Raw genomic sequence first — 8799 nt, forward strand, 5'->3', positions numbered from 1 at the left:
TCCCCACTTTGTAAAAGCCATGTTCAGCTTCCTCCTCTCTCTCCTGCCTGTGGTTAGAGGAGCAACACTTCCGTGGCATTGCTCCTTCTCACCTGGCACAGAGAGAGCTGCCCATCCTGTTTCCATTGATTTCTCCAGTGGTTGCGTTGAACAATACAATGGAGTATTTATGTGTCAGTGTTAGGAGCAGGTTATTAAGTAAAACCCACCGTAAATAGAACCGTTAATTCAGTTGCTGGCATGGCTCTCTGTTATCTTCTCAATACCTCCCAGAAGGTATTAGTCTTACCCTTTCGTTTGAGTTGGCAGCAGAGTTATTTTTTTGCACCTGCTGCTCTACTCCGATAACAACACAGGTCAGCTTTGATTTGTTGGAATATAAACAAAAGAGCAAAGCCAGGCATCTGCATCAACAGCCTGGGCCGGTTTGACGATAGAGCTTTTCCCATTCGGTTTTGTACAAATGTACTCTTTTGATTCTTACGTGAACTCTCTCCTGCTTCATAAATAGACCGTTGCTACAGAACAGCCTGGTGTCGGAGAAGAGCACAATACTGTACTTTTCCATCAACTGAGTCCTCACCTGGTTACAGTAACACGCTGTTCCAAGACTTAGGGCAGACAAAGTGTCATACAAAATGCATAAAGAAAAATCAGCTGAAACACTGGTTCTAGAATTAGCAGAAAAAGGCAACAAATTAAGTGTAAGAAGTAAAGGAACTTTACTGAGAGGTAAAGAAAACCTAAAGTACTGGGAGGGTTTGTTTTCCCATATGAACCTCCACACACTCCAACTCTTAATCTACTATTATAAAAAATAACCAAATAGTGCAGTCCATGGGAAGTGGGAACTCAGCTGGGAACTGAGCTGCTTTTAAATTCTTCTGAAAATTCAGCCTGCAGGGCTCATCTACTATAAAAGCATCTGTAGTGATGGAAGAACTCCTGAATCACTGACAACCGTCAAGCAGAAGAGTCCACAGAGACAGCAAAGACACAAGGCACAGAAATGAAGGAAGGAACGAGCATCAGCTCCTTATTACAAATAGAAAAATTGAGACACAAAGCTGAAATGATTTGCTTAAGTGATATATAGTCATATAACAAGTGAATGTATTAAGTCAGTCCAACTCGTATCTTCAAGCTCAGGCTCCATTGCTATCCATTATATCACATCTCCAGCAAAAATTTCAACATGCAGATGAGTTGGGAAGATCATGGAGGTTTTGAGGCCATAAAAAAGGTATTAAATAGGGGAAGAATTTTCTATAAGAAAGAGGCCTGTTTAGACTGAAACCAAGATTCTTCTATGCATCATGGCTATTATGCACCTGAATGTTGTTAGCCAAAAAAAAAAATAATCTATTAATTCAATACATATTCAATAATATTGAAGCATTAAATAAAAAGAAGTTGTTCTTGACCAATGTATGATCCTGAAAAAGAGCTAGAAATTCCTAAGTAGAGCTGGCTGAAATTCAGAATTTCTGTTCCGTGGAACTATGGTTATTTCAAAATGAGGGTTTGGGTTTGTTGGTTTTACTTCTATACTTTCTTGGGGTTTGTTTTGTTTGGGGTTTTCTTGTAATCACAATGAAAGAAAGGAATTTTGAAAAGCATGTTTCTAGGCAACAGAGAGGGAGGATCACAGTCCCAATCAACAGACATGTAAAAACCTATATTCAAGTTGTCCCAGTAACAAAAGTACAACTCAGCCTGTTTTGTAGCATTGTTTGTAAAAGACAGAAAGCACTGAATACCAAGCTAAGGTATCACTGAAAACAGCCTGTACTGTCACCACAGAGCAGCCACGCTGGAAGCAATAAACTGAACCAGCCTAAAATGGCCGTTGTGCGCGTCGTCACCGGGGAACCTTCTCCAGATCCTCACCACAGTAATCCTGAAATGCAGCCTCTGCGGGCTACCAGATTTGACCATCTCAAATGCTACCTAGGATCTGAATTCTGCAGTCCTGTTCCTTCTCTTTCACTGGTTGCTGCTATTCCTTCTCTTCCTCCTTATTTCTTCTCTTTTTCTAATTTCTGTTTCATTTTTTTAATCTCTTTCAGTTTTTGCCTTCTACTTAGACTTACTGACCTTGTCAAGGAAGCCCTTTTTACCACCACCATAAGCCTGTAACCAGTAAACCAGACAAAAATATCATCTTCAATTATGTATCTGTGGCACAATACTGCCAGGTCTTACAGCAAGTTGACAGTTTGTGACTGGTCTCTAGGATGGAGACTAGAGGAGTCAGAAACAGGGCAAAAAGCTTGCTTCCCCTCAGCTCTTTTTATTCCTCTGTACAGCTATACATCTCACTTAGTCCTCAAGGTAACTGGAATAGGTTCCACCAACAAAACCAATAAAAATATTTCCGGACTATTTCAAACAATATTTTTCATCAAAAGGAGATTTATTACCATGTGAATTATACCATCTTTAACACTGTTTTAGGAAGGGAGTGCTAGCAGTGCCATATCAGCTATTTTAAGACGCCAAGGAGGTGGTTTTTTCTTCTTTTTATCTTTAATGATTAAATCTTCATAGGATTTTTAATATTGAAGATGTGTCATAGCATACAATAGTCTGATACCTTTGTTCTTCATGACCCAAAGCCCTGCTAGCTTTTGCGATGTATAGTAGCACATGTTCCTGCAAGAAAAACTACCACGACACAGAACAAAACCAGGGCTCTTTTCCTTTTATTTCTTTCTTCTTGTTTTTCTTTTTTTCTTTTTTTTAATTCTTTCTTAATCACTGCAGGACAAGGTTGATCACTCATTTATACATACCAACAAAACACACATACATACCAAATACAGCTTTACATTTTAAAGGATTAAATTTAAGGATTAAGGAGGAGTTATTCAGATGAGCAAAATTGGTTGAAACTGGGGAAAATATTTGAATTCTTCTTTTTAAAAGCAAAGCAAAAAAGCCCATGCAGGAGCTAAAGAATGGGCATGTGCTTAGTGAAGCATGTATGTGTGAGTGTATGCTTATCAGGAGAGGCTACAGGCAGACTAAGAAAATTTTACCGGTTTAACTACAATTTGACTATAATCGAAAAACATGCAATCATTTGAGATTTTTAAAAAGGAAGAGAAGTTTCTACCTATTCCTACAAAGCGTTACAGCTCCAGCAAAACAAAAAGTCTTCGGGAGGGTAACTTATAAGTCATGAAATGAAGAAAGAATAATTTCATTTTGTACAACCTGCTTTTGATAAGTCTGTAAGGAGACCTCACTCATCTAATCACTTATTAATTCACCTTTCTAAAGCTTTTTCATCTTCCTCTCTCATGGCAGCTGCCTGGGAATATTACAAGTCTGTTTTATGTGAGCAGTGTGTTAGATCCCACTGCAAGCGAGGAGAACAGCACCCTTTAATGTGTCAGAATTCAACTCCCTGATAAAGCCCCTCCATAGCCATGCCAATCTATGAGACAATTGGTTAACCAAGCATACTTTGAAAGTGCATCATCAAGATGCAAGCTTCTAAACTGTTGCATAATAATAATTATATGTTTCAGTAAAAATCATTAAGAAAGTTTTGGGGTAATCATTATTTCATGGACATAGTCTGATTCCTGACCATAGCATCTTGGGCAGTTTTAAACGGGTTGTTAATTATATAGCAATATAAATTGGTTACCGGCTCACTGCTAGATGAAAGAAGACTAAGAGCAGTATTAAAAAAAAAATAAAAAAAAATTCTTCTGATTATGGCACTAGCAATTTAGACAATAGAGCATATTTTTACACATAGTTTCTTAATCCTTAACAACTTGTAGGGGCTCAGGAGACTATTCTGGCTACTGTTGTGAGCTGACGAAACTTCTCAAGTGTTTATGTTCATAACCTCCCTCCGTAATACTTTTTCCATAAAAGAACTTTTATTCTACGTGTTTTCGTATCCTTCAAGAAGAATGACTTTCTTTTCACCACCGCAAAGCAATTCTCTTTTATTGCCCCATCTTATTGATCTATGACTAGTGATTATCCAGCCCCAGATAGCTGTTTTTTCTACTAATTCTCACACTCTTTCCTGTGGAGCATATTTCACAAGATCAGCAGAAGAATAGGTAACAATACCCATGTGCAATGTCAGTTTTCGGAAAGGGAGCCTTTGAGGGCTCTTCCTCAGAGGGAGACACACAAAATGCCAAATGCCAGTTGATTGCTCCACTGGCTACATGACTCCATGTTTACTCATTCTCACCTGTCTATAGACCAAAGACAAATGTCCCAAGTATTTTAGGCATTCAGTGAGCAAACTGGTGCAAGCTGCAACCCCAGTAGAGCTCAAAGGAGCTCACACACTAAGAAAGACTCATGATGTCTTCTACAGGAACAAAATTTATCATTATTTTTCCATATGCCAGCTATGTGAACAATTCCTTTCCTGCTTACCCTTTCTTTCACCAGTGTTACAAATTCCACCCTTGCCAAGTTTCCTTGAAAACTTACTGAAATAAATCCTTGGTTCATCAGGAGCCAAAATACATGTAAGCCGCAAAGTGTGCTGAAGGCAGGGACAAGGAGAAAGGGAAGCAGACATTTCTGGTTAGACATCTTGAAGCATCCTTAAGCTGGCTCAGCAGCTGAAGCCAGTGTGCTTTGCTGAAGATGGTGTTGTACTTCACCAGTGCTCACAGGACACATTATTAGAAAGAAAACTCCATGAGTTTACAGTTTAAAGTTCAATAGTAACAAAAGCTGAGAGACTGGGCAGAGCCTTTGCTTCATTAACATCACAAACTATGCAAGCTACAAAAATTATTAGCATTTCTGTTCATTTCCTCATGTACAGCAAAGCCTTTATATTTGGTTCTACCACATCCTAACATTGTGTGTCATTAGCAATGACAACTGACAATTAAGTTTGTGACCCTTTTCTTTTTATGTGTTGCTTGCTGCAGGAACGCCTAGTCCTCAACAAGAATACCTTCTTTACCACCATAGGAAGGCGGATGAGAAAGAGAACACTGCAAGACCACAGAAAATCCTGTGAAGGGTGGTCATATTAACCATCAGAATAAGAAGGGGTCATTCATCCCTATCCATAGCTTGGTCTTGGCACACTGACCAATTTTTAAGCCAGACAGGTCTGTCCTGTAGCACCCACTTTCCAACCTGTCTCTCTGTACAGTAGGTCATTACTCCAGTTCACAGAGATGGTATTCATTGCCTTGCAGAAAAAGCTTGGACACTTGTCTGGGAAATGAATTTAAACAAGTAAACAGCAATAGATGGACGACATAACTGTAGATTCCACAGAATAGATCCAGACTACACTGCAGTCAGTGAAAAGTTTGCCTGGGAGAAGACTGAATGTTTTGTACCTAAGACTAAGACGTGTATAAAGAGTGCAGAAGGGGTGAACAAGGGAGGGAAGGTAAGCACTGATTCTGGAAAGATGTCAAGGCTCATGGACAATTCTCTGAGTTCACTGAGGCAATAAAATCATTAATCCTCTTCTGTGAGAACTGTACATAAATATTCTCTTCTTCAGCAGGTGTAGAATTTCATCCTCACAAGGTTTTTTTTTTTTGTGCAAACTGCTGTGAGACAGGCAACAGGTTAACGTCAGTCCTGTCTGGACACAGACGCACTTAAAGAAATCCTCCTTTTCCTTCTCTAATCTCTCTTCATCTGTGTCTCTGGATGATTTTTCTTTTTTAGTTTGATCTTTCTTCATTCCAGTTTGTTACCTTGCACCTCCCAGACAGAACAAGCACTGATGTTAACAATAAAATTCATTGGGAATGGAAAAAATTAAGGTAGTTCTGTGGGAGCCAAATGATTTAATTTTGTCTTTCTCCGACATCTTATTGTCTGTTCCCACCAATGCTGAAAACTCACAACACCCTGAGAATATCTGTAGTAATACGAAATTACTTTGGCAATACTATAGCATGTTCTTTCAGGTGACAAGAGGGTCATAATATTACAACTTAAATAGACCACATTCTATTACCTGATCTCACCATGACTGGGGTAATATGTGTTGTCACATATAAATTGCTGTGAAGGGCTACCTAATTTGTGCCAGGGCAAACAAAGCATTATTCTGGTCAGATATGAGAGCCTTTACTACTATAACTTGGGAAAAACATATTTTATTACCATCCTTATAGGCTTTACAAATCACACTAGGACTAGAAAAAAGTTAAAAATAAATATAAGCAAACAACATCAACTGTATTAACCATAACCTTGTCTCCGCAGGTAGGACCAATGCTCAAAGGTGAGAAGGGTGTCTGGAGGACAATGAAAGCTTTGGGCACACTTTATTAAGCCTGACCCTGAACTCCCACTATATTGACCCACATTACCTTTGTGTTTGGCCCTGCTGTTCCTACAGCCTATGTCCAGTCCCAACGTCCAAATTTCACAGCATGTGTTGAAAAACTAGAGGAGACCAGTGAAGTGATTAAAGGATGGAAAAGCTTACAGTGGAACAGGTTGAGGTCCCAAAGGTTTTCACTGGTGTGCAAGCTTTTCCATGACAGGAACTAGACTATGGAACTTGGACTACCACAATTATCCAAGACTAGGCTAAGGAAGGACTTGTCCCCAGCTGCCTACACAGGGAACAGAAACTTGCCACCCAGGGGAACTGTACACATCCAAAGACAAAAAAAAAATCAGGTGGCTGAACGCTGAAGTTAGACCACATCAGACTGAAAATGAAGTAAAATATTTTTAGAGGAATGGTATTTAATTGCTCAAGCACAGAAAGATCGGGTGAATTTCCCAGTGACTTGCGGACATTTTGTCTGCTTTTAAAGATCAAAGTTTTCTAGAAGGTAAGCTCTACTTGAAGCCACCAAATTAAACTCTGAAAAATTCTGAGAAGTCCTACATTGTTATCGCAGCAATCACTTCTGGTTTTGAAAACTTTAAGCACCACAAATTAAACTGTCATTGTGATACTTGTCAGTGAAACGCCTTAATCCTGTTGTTTTTCTAGTTTTAATTGTGGCTCTTTTCCTTGGTTTCTGCCTTTGCATTAAATATAAAACTGCTGTATTTTCTGGCCCTGGTATTTTCTACAGTGCAAAACAGATACCAGAAAATGGATTTAAATATCTACCTGCAAATTTGCCATCAAAACAAAACTTAGGTGAGTGCATTTTTTACTACAACAAGGTTTTCACCAATTACAGGAAATACCCATGCAAGATAGATATATTTAATACAGTCCTATTTAACACAAGTACAAATAAATTCCCTAAATAAAACTTGTACCTCAAGGCTCATTTCTGTCATTATAAACTGGTTTCATTGTCTAAAGAATAGGGAAAAAAGGGTAATTGGATGTACTCTAGAAGAAAAGGTGACATGATATTTTCAGGTGAAGTAATCCAAAAGCACATTACTGATAAAATTCAATAACTTTATAAACATATACACAAGAGTATTTGCCTAAAATGCCTCATGTGGTGAAACGCAAACATCTATCACTAAGCCACATTACACACATTTTACAAAATCAACACAGATTTTGAGAAACTTTTTCTTTACATTCACTTCTACAATTACTTTAAACAGCTGTGTCTATACCTTAAGGGACCAGTTCTGGTTCTATTAAAATAAAATTACCATTGGAAGAGAAACAAATTAAACAGGCAAAGACACTGCAGGCCTCTACTCACACTGTATTTACCTACCTAATGCTTGAGCTGGGTTCTGTGCAGTGCTTTAGCTTAGAAAGGACTAAAATGGGGAGAACCCCCCTCACCACAGGAACTGCCAAGAAATTGCCTTGAGGATAAAACTGATCTAAGTTATAAATGCACTGTAGGATTATCTTTTTTAATTTTCAATCGACACAATTATCATCAACATCCTTATCACTAAAAGCAACAGAAACATATCACTGTAAAGTGTCTCCCAGTTTTCTGACACCAGCACATCCAATGGTATTGAGGAGGTCCACTTTCTCACCCCTTGCCTTACTAAACAGATGACCACTCTGTGGACAAAAGCAGCAGATTTAGGACCCAGAATATTATTAGATACGTCATAATAGAAAGGATCCTCCGTAAACTGTAAGTAATCCTGACAAAGCCACAGGCTCAATTCAGTCTCAGTGACATCCTGGGTAAGTAAAGGCAGCAGATCTGGCCCCAGTCAAACATAAACACAATAGAAATATATAAACAGAAGTAAAATACAAGTTCAAAATGGGAAATAGAAGTCTTTATTGTAATGTTAAAAAGCCTTTGATCAAATGAGCTTAGCTGCTCAAAGAGGGAAGAGAAGGGCTCAGCAGGGTGCCCATGAGTCCAGTAGATAACTTCTCTTTTTTTTCCCCCCAGTTTTTTTTTTGTTTGTTTGTTTGTTTTATTTTTTTTTTTCATTTTCACTGGTATTGATTTAAAGGAAGTATATTAAAAAAAAAAAATAGCCCACACACCTTACCTCATTTAGCTGCAGATTCTGGAGTGGAAATCCTTAACTGAGGCAATAGGGAACTGGTCTAAAGAACAGTAGGTTGGGAAAACTCAGAGGTACAAGGTTATGTCTCCTAAAGACTCCCAGGAGTGAAGATAAATGGATGTGATATTAATTTTAAAACATTTTGCTGAACACTCAGGCAGCCAATAGGGAAATTCCTTAGGTCACTTCCTGTTCGTTTGATTGGATCTGAACGACAACAACGAAGATGAGGTTGGGAGCATTTGCATAAGGCCAGCTCAGTCCTCAGTATTCAAAGAGAACAGGTCTAACCGGGTTACACGCGTGGCTCCAGAACAAAAGAAAAACCTGGTAATGGATGAGGGATTG

At 38.6% G+C, this 8799-nt stretch overlaps 1 protein-coding gene across 1 annotated transcript in view; it reads right to left on the minus strand.

Annotated features, from left to right (window-relative positions):
• EHF (ETS homologous factor) overlaps positions 1-8586 on the minus strand; it is a 33288-nt gene extending 24702 nt beyond the window's left edge. The window contains exon 1 of the mRNA XM_061462871.1: positions 8434-8586. The gene's annotated coding sequence lies outside the window, so the exon portion shown is untranslated. The remainder of the gene's footprint in view (positions 1-8433) is intronic.
• Between the last annotated feature and the right edge of the window lie 213 nt (positions 8587-8799).

This window comes from Pezoporus flaviventris, unplaced genomic scaffold (genome assembly GCF_033815535.1).
Source record: "Pezoporus flaviventris isolate CSIRO_AGI_PZ_B2104156 unplaced genomic scaffold, CSIRO_AGI_Pfla_v1 ptg000036l, whole genome shotgun sequence".
Taxonomy (NCBI): Eukaryota; Metazoa; Chordata; class Aves; order Psittaciformes; family Psittacidae; genus Pezoporus; species Pezoporus flaviventris.